This window comes from Gasterosteus aculeatus, chromosome 7 (assembly GCF_964276395.1).
Source record: "Gasterosteus aculeatus chromosome 7, fGasAcu3.hap1.1, whole genome shotgun sequence".
Taxonomy (NCBI): Eukaryota; Metazoa; Chordata; class Actinopteri; order Perciformes; family Gasterosteidae; genus Gasterosteus; species Gasterosteus aculeatus.
In genome coordinates, this window is record NC_135694.1 from 6698732 (window position 1) to 6711817 (window position 13086).

The following is a 13086-nucleotide window of genomic DNA, read 5'->3' on the forward strand; positions in this document are numbered from 1 at the left end:
TTTTTATTTCAGGAAACTCATTTTCTCCATCTGACCTGTTGGAGGCTTTTTTCACAGCAGACATTCTAGCGTGTCACATACAAGTGTAATTACTGACAGAATGCATGATCCCCCGTTGTCACGGTGAGTCTTTGGGACACTGAGACATTAGCTTAATTAGTTCCACCTGCGCTTTGACAAGTAATAAGCACCACTGAGTACCGACACGTCTCCAAGTTCTTTACCGAAACGTAAAAAATGTATGATGTAAATGTAGGCTGGGTAGCTCCAATATGAGTTTGAAGACATATTCAGGTCATTTACGTATAATTTATGTAAAAGAAGCAATACACAGAGTCACTGCAGTAGAAAAATGCACTTAAAAGTATCACCATTTAAATGAGGGTTAATTTAAAAAAATGGTCTCACCGAATATTATCAAGAATACTACATTGTACTGTTGTTTATGGTCAAGGTTGAGCCCATTTGAACCATTTTCTAGACCGGTGTGTCAGGTGAGTAAAAAGTACATTTCCCTTCTTACCGGAGATGAATAGAAATACAAAAATAGCCCCAAATGGATGTACTCAAGGAAAGCTGAAGTGCCCGACCATCAAGTGAGCTGGCAGCCATTCAGAGCCATCAATTCGCAAGCTGCCAGGTGCAGACGCCGAATAAACACCAACCATTGTAGCAACCGTGGTGACAGCAGATGTTTTTTGTTGTTGTTTTTTTCCAACATTAATATTCGGATTATTTAAAAGATCATAACGAAGATCTCGGGCCGTCGACGCCTCGTTGAAGCTGCCCCCCGTGGCTGATAAATTCACCACGTTGGGAAATGCGAGAATCCCAAAGTCAGCTGCCCCCTCCAGCTGGCCACCAAGCGGACGGCCCGGGAAGTGCAGCTTTGAGCGCAGCATCCCTGCCATCCCGCTCCCTGCCTCCCTCCATCTCCATCTCTCTCTCTCTCTCTCTCCAGCCCGGCGCTGGGAGCCGTGCGTGTGCGCGTGCGCTGGTGTAATCTGACTGCACGCTGGGGCTGCGTTCCCTAAGAAAAGCTCGGCGCTCTCTCAGTTTTTCTGCCCGTCTTATTGCCGCTTTCATTGTCTTTGTCGACTGTGATAAAGAGCGCAGGTACCAGCCGTCCATTCCGACTATATATTACGAGTTGCCTTTTTTGTTTTTGTTTTTGTTTGCTGCTCTTCACAGATGTTATGTCAACACTTTTCGGGTGGTGGGTGGGTGGACTCCCGGTTCTAATGGAATTTGTTGTGGCTGTTTTGGTCTCTTCTCTCTTTCAGTTCGACCGCGGGCCTGTTTTTGGAATAAGAAAAAAGCATTGCTGTTTTCTGACTTTGACAGAAGAAAGAAAGGGACTCCTCTGGAATTTCCTACGGAATTTAATCGGACAGCTCCGGTGAGTTTTTTTTGCTTGACATTTTGCTACCCCCCCCCAAAAAAACCCTGCATGGTTTAGAATGCATGCGACTATTTATCACACTGAGTTCACTTTGAAATGATCATGAATTAAACAAGCGTATCCTTCATTCCCCCCCTTCTTCTATTTGAATTGCAGTGACCGGGGCTTTGCATTCTCCCGCCTGGGTATATAGTAAGTAGTATAGAGTCTTTTTTTTAACCCCCGCTCCTCCTATATTATAATTGTGGTCAGCAGTTGAAAGCTTCTCTCCGTGTTTTTTTATGTGTGGAATAAAGTGTCGATCCCGTGCCTGCTCCAAGTTGAGAGAGTGTGTGTGTGTGCGTCGTGGTCCGATGTGAGTCGATGCCCGGGGTGCACGTTGTGTGCATGCTGTGCGCAGGTTGCGTGGTGGATCGTGTAGCGCTCAACGCGCACCGGTCAGCCGCGCGCCGTTACGCGCTCCAGATGGCTGCGAGATACTCGCAAATGTATTTTTCGACAGAGGCATCTTTGCCCCGGAGACGATACTCTGCGGCTCTTTCCAAATATAGAGGATGCACATGCATGCACGCACGCACGCACGCAACCATTTCCCGTTAGTTGCGGGACGTGCTGAGAAAGTTTGCCGAGAGGTCCTGGATCCAGATCGATCCAATTGTTTGAATGGTTCGTCATTGGGCATATGTGGCACGCGCGTGTTGGCTATGCGTGCGTGCTGCCGACCCAGGTGATGCAGACGGTGGGCGGGCCGTGACTCACTTGGTTTTCACCAATTTCGCTGCTGCTATCTGACAGGGTGTCGATGACAGATTTTCACTGGTGATTGACAGCGGATCATGCGCAGCAGGGTGTCAGCAGAGGACCCCCCCCACCCCCATCCTCCTCCCTCTCTCTACCCAACCCAGCCCTTGCAAGCTATATTTGGAAGTTACCAAACACCACGATTTGTACAACCCTCCGTCTGTGTTGAAGAGTATTTGTTAGATTTCTGCCGACAAGTGATTCACACATAGCCAATTACCCGAGATTTGACGCTTGAGAAAGAGGGAAGAAAGAGCCTCTCAAAAGGCAGGATAATGAAGGGGAAAAGTTTGTGTGTCTCGGTCTCAGTATGCTGTGGCGAGCCATGCCAAGGAGATGCGGATCGCAAATGAGGGCAAGGGACAGCTCACACGGCCAGAGGGATGTGTATTCCCTGGCATGAGCAGAGTGACAGCGGGCTAAGTGAGCATGGCCATGGAGGAGAGGTAATAGCATCACGGTCTGCCGGTCAGCAGGCAGGGCAAGAGAAAGGCTACAGTTGCATTTCAAGAGCAGCTAAATGGACAGGAAACGATGACCTAAGAACACCCTCACATGGCCCAAAAGTACACTTGAGTTTCTTGTTGTGATTTTCATCAGAGGGTTCAACATTGTTTTGGGATACGGGGGTCAGAGTTACTAAGATGTTGGGGTCATTTTTTCGGAGCGGATTTAGCAGTGCTTCACCGATGTCGCCTTGGGGTTAGAGATTAGCTGATGCTGTGCTTTTTAGTGATGCTTCTATCTATCTCTGCTACGCAGCACTATGGAGAAAACCCTGTGGACGTCATATAAGATTTGAAAATGTATGATTACACGTTACAAAATGTTCAAATGAAGCAGTCCTTTTTTGGCTGTTGTCCCTGTGTAGAGACAGTTTTTAGCACAGCAGTGGATTTGAATAATTTGCTGTCGGCCAGTGAATATCGCGCAAAAGCCTTTTAGGGATTAGTCCCAGGTAAGAATACCCCCCTTCTTCCAACAGCGTTCCCATTTTATAAACATTCTGCATTTTCCCTTTGTCTTCCTCGTGAGTGATGCTCCCAAAACCACTCGCCAGGCCGGCATCAATCACCGCCGGCGGCTGGCATTTCAGCAGCGGCTTGACGTAGTAAGCGAGGTAGACACGGTGTCCTTTCTTACAGCGGCAAAAGCCCCTTCCCCAGTGACCCCCGAGAGACACAGCCGGGCCCTGCCAGTTCGATTTCTGCAAGTCTTTTCCTCCCAATAATTACACCTTAACGTCGGTTGCTCTGGTGCGGAGTGTGTTGAAAACACGGCCGCATTTCCTCGGCCTGCCGCACCTCCCTGGAGAGAAGCAGGAGTAAGCTGTAATTGCGGTTTATAAACTTCATCCAGGTGACATAATCGGGGCATGGCTGAGATGGCAAGAGACTGTCATAACAGCTGCTAATTAATTTATAGATTTTTTTCCCCCCCTGCAATGCACATTCCTCCCTCCTACCGTATAGGTGCGCGCTTGTTGGAATGTCGGCCATTACGCACTTTTGTTGAAACTACATGAAAACATCATACGAAGGGAAGCAAATACTGGCCAGTTTTTTGCAAAAAAAAAAAGATGAAAGCACACCTATGGAAGAGTAGCAGCTGTACTTTCCCTGCGTTTCCACTGTGAGCTACACCTTGATTGCGGTCCAAGGCTTGGCAAGCCCAGTAGGCGATACTCCCAGGGGCCGCTTTATAATGAGGATGCGCTGTCAGATAATTAGATACACCTGACGCAGGCATCTTTGGGAAATTTTCATTCATCCCGAAATGAAATGACTGTGCCTGCCACCATGAAGGCAGCAAAAACACTATCCCGCTGTCACATTACTTCTCCTCTGGCATGTATTATTTATTCGTCCACCTCTTAATGCTCTTGGATGAGGCGGGCTTCATTTTGTGCTTGCTGACGCAGGAGCTGCCGGTAAGCACAAAGTAAAAACCTAGTTTCGATAGTTTCTCGTCCCATGAAGCCAAAGAGGGAGCCAGACGTTGCATAAAGGCAAACGTGTCCAGTGACCTGTGAATGTAACAAGTGTGTAGTATTCATCTTGAGAGAAGGTGTGTTTTTTCCTTTTTTGCTTCCTTGATGATTTGGAGATCTAGAATTTGAAGAAAGTACATGCAACTCATCAGCCATTTCATGCAAATACGCTTAGCGGTGGATGACTAATTGAATTTGCTTCAACACACGTACCAACACACACACACACACACACACACACACACACACACAAAGACACTATCTGTAATAGAATTTATTTTTCTTAGCTGCTGATTAGAAAAGGCTGCTTGCGACGAAACCCACTCACCTGTGCTGTTTATTTGTCACGCGGCAGTAATAAGTCAGACTCATTAAGTTGTTTAACAACAGCTTTTGCCTTCAGCAGGAGAGACATCAACGCTATTAAGCCTGATGTATAAGATAGAGTTGGAAGATGAAGCCTTGTAGACTGCTCATGTTATCTAACTAACATGGCAGCCAATGCGGAACTACTTTAAACTTGCATTCTTTCTAATACCCAGCAGGGGGAAACTCCCTTTCTATGAAAAAATTACCCTAACCTTGAAAAATGACCACTAAGAACTCTCCCTTGAGAAAAAAGGACGTATTTTGTCTTTCAAAAGTTGCATTGCTCAATATTGAAAAACAAACGCAAAGTGCAATATTGAAGGACACTTTAAATGGGGGCCATCTCAAATAGTTTTATTCATTTTTTTATATCAGGAAGTTGACCTTGCTGACTTTATCTAGTTCATTAAAACCTGACAATGTAGCCTATATACTATTTGACTACATCAAAAACAAACTTCTACAGAACAAGGGTTAAATATGTTCTGCAATTTTCTTGATTAAATAATTGTGCATTGCTTGTTGTCTTAATATTCTCAATATGAGAGATGCTACAAGGATTTTATCAACCCTGCACACTAAGCTTTGAAAGAGCATTCCACTGGACTCCACAGACACCCCATCACAGAAGCTGAGCTGATCTAGGTCAATTTTGTCCTTTTAAATATTGGAAACAGTGAAGAACCTGTCACATTCTAAGACCACCTGGAAACAAGTTACCCTAACACGTACCTTTTACGAAGCCGAAGAGGAGAACATAGAGGGGAGTCCCGTCAGCCAGCTGGCCCTGAGGCTCACCTCCTCCAACAGCGCATAGCCTCCGGACAGCCCTCTCACAATCTGGCCCGACCTAATTATAGCTAAAGAAAAGGGGAATTGCAACCACAGGACATCTACAGCCAATCTCAAAACAAAGTACAATGCTGGCTGCAAACAGACAGTTTACGGTGGCAAAATATTGGAAACCGATCCAAAACAGAGGAAGCCATAAACTACGTGCAAGCTGGCCAAAAAAGAACGAGCTGCCTGGAGATGACAGGCTGGTGCAGCTCTGTGCGCAGAGAGAGGTAGACACAGAGCATCAATGCTTTGGATGGCCGTATGATCGCATCATTTGATCCGGAGCATGTAGCCGACAAAGCTCTGCTGGCCTTTCCTGCACCGCTGGTAATACGAGTGTCCAAATATTTCACGACTGTCAATTGTGCGGTTTTGAATTGCCATCACGTTCCTCCTCTGCACAGCATGCAAAGCAATGCTGCACTGCAATAATATTTGTCCATTACAAATGCAATTTAAATACTTCACAATGACATTTGAATGAATAACGGGATGTTGGTCTGCTGTGCAGCAGCTCAGCTGAGTGTGTATGGTTGTGGCTGGAGTTGAATCAACGAGATACTGCTGATTCCATTAGAGCACTGCTTTTATTCAAGCCTTGGCGGTCCGTGCCTTGAAGCCATGTCAAAGCCATCAAACATATGGCTGTCACAATGCTATTATTCCCTGTTACCTAACTTCACTCTCACGGCAGCAGGTGTTGTAACCCGGGCTCAGCGATGCAGGATTTGAAATGCATCTCCGCGGTGAGGGCTCTGCTGGATGTTTTCTCTTCTCGGCTTGACTTTCGGCATTGTTATTGTTTTGTGTTTCATTTTCGTATTGTGAGGTTGAACGAGGGAAAAAAACAAACAGAAACAGAAGCAAACTTGCTATCTCATGCGCAGACGTGACAGGGACTCATAAAATGACAACACACAGACATGAGGCGGACGTAATGAATGTGCCTCCCTCAATAGGAATGAACTCATAACACACTATCATGGACATCTGTGCGGTATTGTACAGCGAGAGCTACTGTAACTGCAGGTATGCGTGTGTTATAAAGCTGAATTTAAAGCTGTATGAATCACTCAAATAAATATCAATTTGATTGCACTAGGCTCTCCATGTACATATATTGCATATTAGCACAGCTCTTTGAAAAAGGGGGGAGGATGACTTTTTCCTAGAGAGGAAATGCCATGTGATCTTACATCCTGACCTTTTTGTAAGCCACATAGAATAAAACAAATCTCCATACATACTTTTTGCCGTGCTATTATTCTGCTATCTTGCTACCCTGAAAGACTGAGGAGGTCACTGGCATGTTGGGTCTACTGGGACAGGAGGCAAAAAAAGGAAACAGAAAGGAATAATGCAGGCAAGCTGGAGCCAGGGTACTCTGCACAGTTCGATGCGGTTGCCTCTAACTGACATGAACAAGAGAAATCAATTAGACCTACTCAGTTGCCATCCAAGGGACTTCCACCATGGGAAAGGGTAGAACAAATCAAAGGGTCTGGGGTGAAAGAAAAGTAGCAGAAACTGAAAGTGAACTTCAATAACAGTTTGTTGTATTCATTGTTGGATCGGCTGCCTCTGACCTCAAGATAACATTCATGCTTTCTTTTTTCATGCAAGGGATCACTTATAATTCCAAGCATTTTCCTGTCTCTTTCTTTTGACAGTGATGCTTTCAAGTCAGTAATGAGAAGAAAAGGAAGGCTGGCAAAATTGTTCTTCACAGGAATAATTTGTGATGAAGCCTGAGCTTATTTTTACCAATCTGTTGCTCCCCCCGACAGCTTTTGGACTCACACTATTAAGTTTATATTTATACCTTAAAGTCATTTCGGTAGTCACTTGGAGGTCACTTTGAGCAGCATATCTTCTACTCTCCACAATGGGCACTGGAGTTTTGTTTTGCTAAAAAAGAAAAGAGCAAACAAGTTTCCCCATTAAAGTTTTAAAAGTTACTTATTCAAGATTTAGTTTTTGAAAACTCTTTATTTTTATATCCCACAAGATTATAAAACAATTCTCTCGTATCGAATACGGAATAATCCGACCATTGTGCTGGGGCTCAGTGAGGCAAGTATCCACAGCGTATAATTTATTAATAGTGTTTCACAGCCAGCTAAAGTTAAGAAATATATGCAGCACTACAATAAATGTAGCGATCCTCTAAATCCTGTTGCCAAACATTTACGTGGATTCCCCGGCGATCATGACTAAATTATGTTTGCATAACTGGCAGAGGGAATTGAAACAGATAAAGCTTATGATGCATCGTGAAGTTTTCATTGAATGGATCTGGGCCGTGCGCTGGAAATACTGAGTTTGAGAGTACGTAGCCTGGATTTCACGGGACCCAGAGGCCTCGTTGACTTTGATCATACTGAAAGAGGACACTTTTTGATCAAGCTCTACCGTGGATATTTAAATAAAGCCCCTGATCATTGGCTCTAATGCTGGGGAGATAGCAGGTTGTAATCTCTGCGCATGGACACCCCTTACAGTGTGTCGATTCAGTGGCCCGCTTTCAAATCCCCTTGATGAATATCTTTCAGTTGGTGTGGTGAGTAAAGGTGTAGCTATTCATGACGATCGGCTGCCGAGAAAACTCACGTGACAGATGTAAAAATACAGTGGAACTTAAAACAAAAGAAAAAAACCTGATCATGTGCAAATAACACAATCTTTGACAGTTGTGTTCCATCTATAATCCCGTCTGTGTGCAGTTAGCTCAGTCCCTTGACAGAGCACATGCGTAAATGCAGCACCCCCACCTCCCACGCGGCCCTGCTGTAGGTTTGGCTGTGGGTGCCCGGCAGATCCCTGGGCATCGCGAGAGAATAACAATGAGGGTTTTTGGAGGGATCAGTTCCCCGGCACGGAGCCATACTGGGTGAGGGTTTATGTAAGACCCTGGCTTCCTGCGCTCTCTCGCCAGTTTAAGATGAAAAACACAACGGGACCAAGGAGCACCGACTTGCCAAAGGGAGGGATTGCATCTCCTCACGCCGCCCCCACCGCTTCATCCTCACTTCATACGCAAACACCCTCCTTCTGTTCATATGTAAGCCTGCTTATGTGTCGTGGTTTTGTGAAACCAGGTCTCATGTGCATCCCTGCAAGTTGATGTGTGTTCTCCACGCCATTTGTCGTTGACTTTGAGTCCTCCGTCCCGCCCCCGCCATTCCCTTCACCTCCTCTTTTGCCCTTTGTTTCTTCCTTGACATGTTCCAAAGAAAGAAGGTTTGGTTCTGTCAGAAATCTACCCTTTCTTCTGTCTGCCTTTCTACTGTTTTTTTGGCTGCCGTGACCCCCCCTGCGGTCCGTAAAATGTCAAAACAGGTAGCAGCTGAAGTGCAGTCTTTCCTTGATGGTACAATCCATGCTCCATCCATGTTATCGTTATTGCATGTGGTTTTCAGATCACAATGTGTGTGTTTGCAGCAAAGGCATTCATGTCTTAGCAGGACTGCAGCCGGTTGAGGAGAGGAATGATCTGCCCCCAGTTATTAGGGTTTATCAAATAGAGGTCTGCTCAACCTTTTAAGAATCCCCATAGTTGTTCCAACAAAAATCTAGTGTACAAAACAGGCACTATTCATGACCCATGAAGATGGGGCACAGGGTTTGACCAGTTGTATTTTGAGAGGTAAAAGTGTCTTGCACTTTCTCAACAAGGGAAACAAGTTTGTGCGGTTTTAATGCGCAAAAGCCATCGCCTGCATATAAATGTGTAAATAAAGTTTAAAGGTTCAGTACCAAGATTAGAAGATCATGTCAAGTCAACACACAGAAAAGACACCCCAAAGAACGGACACGAAGGAAGAGTTAGCGTCTCAATTCGTTCCTTCCCTGGAATAAGACATATCGTATACAGTGTCTTCTGACGTCCAGAACAACGTCTCTCGGTAGTCCTGCACAGCACAGAAATACACCATAGATAACATTAGGACCCACTGTGTAAGGGGAAAATCGATCTCAGGTGAAAATTAAATTTGTCTGAAAGAGCCTTTAGGCAAAGTGCAATTTGAAAACACATCTTTTATTTTCCCCTGGGCGTCTGATATGGGCCGGCCGGAGATTGCGGAGGGATCTAACCATCATGGAAAAAGGCAGTGGAATTCTGTGAGGGAAAGGGAAACACCTCATCTCACCCCTAATGGGCCTCCCCTTTGATTCTCTAATTTGGTTAGGGCCATGCGTCCGTTTATTGGATCATATCAAAGGTCAGAGGCGTCCTGTAGACAAATCAATCTCCCCATCTGAGGAGGCGCAGACGAAGCATGGATTGAGGGAGAGCCGATCCATCTAGTAGGCCCAGAATGAAGGTGGGTGAGGGGAAAGAGAATTGGGGGGGGCAAGGAAAATAATGGCATCTGCTGCTCAGAGAGAAGTGGGCGAGGACGGTGAGATTGAACTGTTGACTAGGGGAATGCGATATGCTCAGAGTGATAAAGAGTTTACAATATTGCTAGCAAGATTAGACCAATTGTTTGTGAGGAAATAGCATATTATGGCACAGCGGACTACCAGGCAAACTGAACAATACTGAATAATTATGTAATTCTGTCCCAGAAACACACGTTTCATTCTAGGTAATCCAAAAAGTTGAAACATATTCTACAACTCAAGTTTTAGTTGAGGGTTTCTTTGGGATATCAGGGAATAAATTATTAATCAACTGAGCCTTTAACCAAAGTCACATTGGTGAATTATGTCTTCGCCTTTGGGAAGTCCCTTTCAGGTGGTCTTTGAGAATCAATCATTTGCAACCAATACCTCTCTTAAAACGCCCATCCTCAAATAGTCAGCATTACAGCAGCGATGCGTAAACTCAGTTGTGGTGGGCAAAGCTCACAGGTGAGTATAAATCATCCACGGTTTAATGCCAACAAGATGTTTAATTTGGAATCCCTGAGTGCGTAATTAGTTCAATTAGCCTCATTGGCGCGCGGAGAAGCACATGCAGAGTGGACCCGGGTTGCTCTCTGGTCTCCCTGCAGTAAAAAGGCACACTTGTATTTCCTCGCGGAAGATTAAAACTCGCTGTGTAATAACTCAGCAAAGGCTTCCCCCGAGACACCGTTGCGACGGTTTCGGTGTGAGATAATGTTTGCTCTCAGTGAGATTCAGCGCTCCGCTGACACCATTACTCTAAGCTCATTGCCTAGTCAGGTTGGGTGGGTCTACCGTGTCTCGGCACCTCTAGAGACAGATTACACGTCTGTGGACAAGCGGATCTGCCCGCGCTTCACCTTTGCATGAGACAGGCTGGTCATTATCCTTTCTGTGAGTCTTTTTTTTTTTTTTTTTTGCACGCTCTTGCCAGTCCTGTAATGCATCCAGGACAAGATGCCCGCCTGGCAAGCAGAGCAGGTGGACGACAAGGCAGTTTACCCATCCGGGGCTAATTGCAGGCAGTCAGCGAAACGTATCTGAAATGAAGATGATGGCACAGGCCTGCAGAGGAAGTCAAAGCAGCCTAGGCCCCAGCCAAAGTGTTTTAAATGGATTACACCAGTGTGTCATTGCGATTACACGCTCCTCGCAGGGACCGCGACAAGATGAATTGTATTCTTCGGCTTCCCAGCAGATCTTTTTTTTTTCTCTTTCTTTTCTCCTCCGACTTGAATGCATTTCTCCCCTAAAACTTGGGGTCTGAATGTGCGATTGTCTTTGCCTTTGAAATACCTCACAATCTGTTTATCTGTTTAGTTTCCTCGAGGGGGCCCTTTACTGTGTGAGTGTTGTGGTTGACTGACAAAACCATGGGATGGTATGCGTTTACATGCCTTTTAAATAATATTCATGAGGCTAAGATGCTCGTAGTAGCATCCTTCATTTTGCATCGTGCATCACACCATTTTAAAAACATTTACAGTGCTGAAATACTTCAATTTCCAGTGAACATCGGATAATATATTTTGGGTCCAATCATTCACACCATGTGTTATCTTTGACTGTCCGTGTAACTGATCACTGCAGCCGTGTACGCTTCATGGCTAGGCATGTACGGCATAGAAAGGATGCATCAACACCCTTTTCTACTTGTGTGTCATAAACTTTGCTGATAAAAATGCTGAAACCACGGTGCTTCAGACGTGTCATCCAACCGGCACTTCTTCTATACACTAAATCTGTAAATATGGCGCGTTGTGTGTGCGTGTGAGCAGGCAGAGCGGGAGGCTTTATGTCTGCCGGGAGTAAAGTCGGAAAAGGGCAGAGGTTTGAAGACTCTCAGAACTCTGCCGTGACCCAAAAGAACGCACACAGACGCACACAAACTTCCCTCTTAACTTTGTACGCACGTGACTAATCAGCGGGTGACAAAGTAACCCTCTTTATTGCACCTCCTTTTCTACTTCCTCCAGTGAGACGCGTGGAGGCACACTGTTTCCAGTCAGTGCGATGTGGGGGTGTATTACATCTGGTACTGCACTGGCGGAAATAACCCCTTGCACTCAAACTGTGAGACTCATGTGTCTGCATGAAGTTACTGCAGTAACAGAGTTGCGAGGTTGTGCGCAAAACGCTACGGTGTTGGAAATGTAAAGTTTAAAATAGAATCTTAAGCAAAGTAATGGGTTCACAATTGATGACGTGATTACAGGGATTGTAGACAGTACTGTATTGACACTTATGATTTATTGAGACTAAAGTCTATACTATTGATAAAGTATAATTTACTCTCATTACTATTCCTCTCAAAACTCCTTTTTGCGTTAACTTGGGGTCCACATATTATAGGTTTAGACAACGTTTTGAATCCACAAAAAGCATGTTAAGACCACGCCCGGCTCATCCAATAAGTGATTCCTTTTGGGTGAGCCATAATCTACCTGCAGGTGAATTCCACCCCCGTGCCGCGCAGGGATCCGCCTACAATCCGTCAGTCTCTTCTCCTTAAGTGCAAACGTGGCTTATGCACAGAGAATACGCTTCCTCCTCAGGCTAATCATAGCACTAGCGTCGCTGTAATGAGATCAGTCCTAACAATGGGCATTGTGCGCTTGTATTTAGTGCCATACAAATTAGCCTATGTGCTGGCGGACAGCGGGACAATGCATTTTGCCAGCATTATCACATCTTGCCCTCTCCTACTATTAATCTTGTGGATGGTATGGGATGAATTAATGCACCGAGGGATTTGGAAGGCCACGGAAATGGATTACATTGTCTGAAGGCATATTTGAATTGGTCCCTGAATGTAATTCCTGTGGACCGAGATTAAATTCAGCCGATAAGTAACAAACCTCGTTTTTATGGCCTTTGTCGGTCCCATAATCCTGTTCATCTAAGAGAGGTTCTACATTGCTGATTGAATTTAATTTGCGGACTGGGCAATGGCTGGGATTTGTTTCTTAGGTGTTTGTGCCTGGATCTACCTCAATGTTCAACCATAAACATCAAGAAGAATTTCTCCCCATACTGATCACAATGTGCCACTCGTCGATGTCTAAACTGTGTCTGATCTTTGTCCTCCCTCTCAGTTTATCTACAGCATTAGATTAGCTCATCGTATCAAGGCACAATTTATCTTAATGCTCCCTGTGCTGTAAAATCATCACTGCAATCATAAATCTAATGTCGACCTCGAGTTTTTTTTTTCCTGCTCTTTAATTCGAAATGATGTTCTTAAGTGATTCGTTAAGCACATTCGCTCACACACACTGAACTCATTTCCTCA

At 45.0% G+C, this 13086-nt stretch overlaps 1 protein-coding gene across 31 annotated transcripts in view; it reads left to right on the top strand.

The window, feature by feature from the left end:
* Positions 1-907: 907 nt before the first annotated feature.
* ptprda (protein tyrosine phosphatase receptor type Da) overlaps positions 908-13086 on the top strand; it is a 292349-nt gene continuing 280170 nt past the window's right edge. For all 31 annotated transcript variants that reach the window (XM_078106299.1, XM_078106315.1, XM_078106304.1 and 28 more), the window contains exons 1-3: positions 908-1116; positions 1284-1399; positions 1559-1594. The gene's annotated coding sequence lies outside the window, so the exon portion shown is untranslated. The remainder of the gene's footprint in view (positions 1117-1283; positions 1400-1558; positions 1595-13086) is intronic.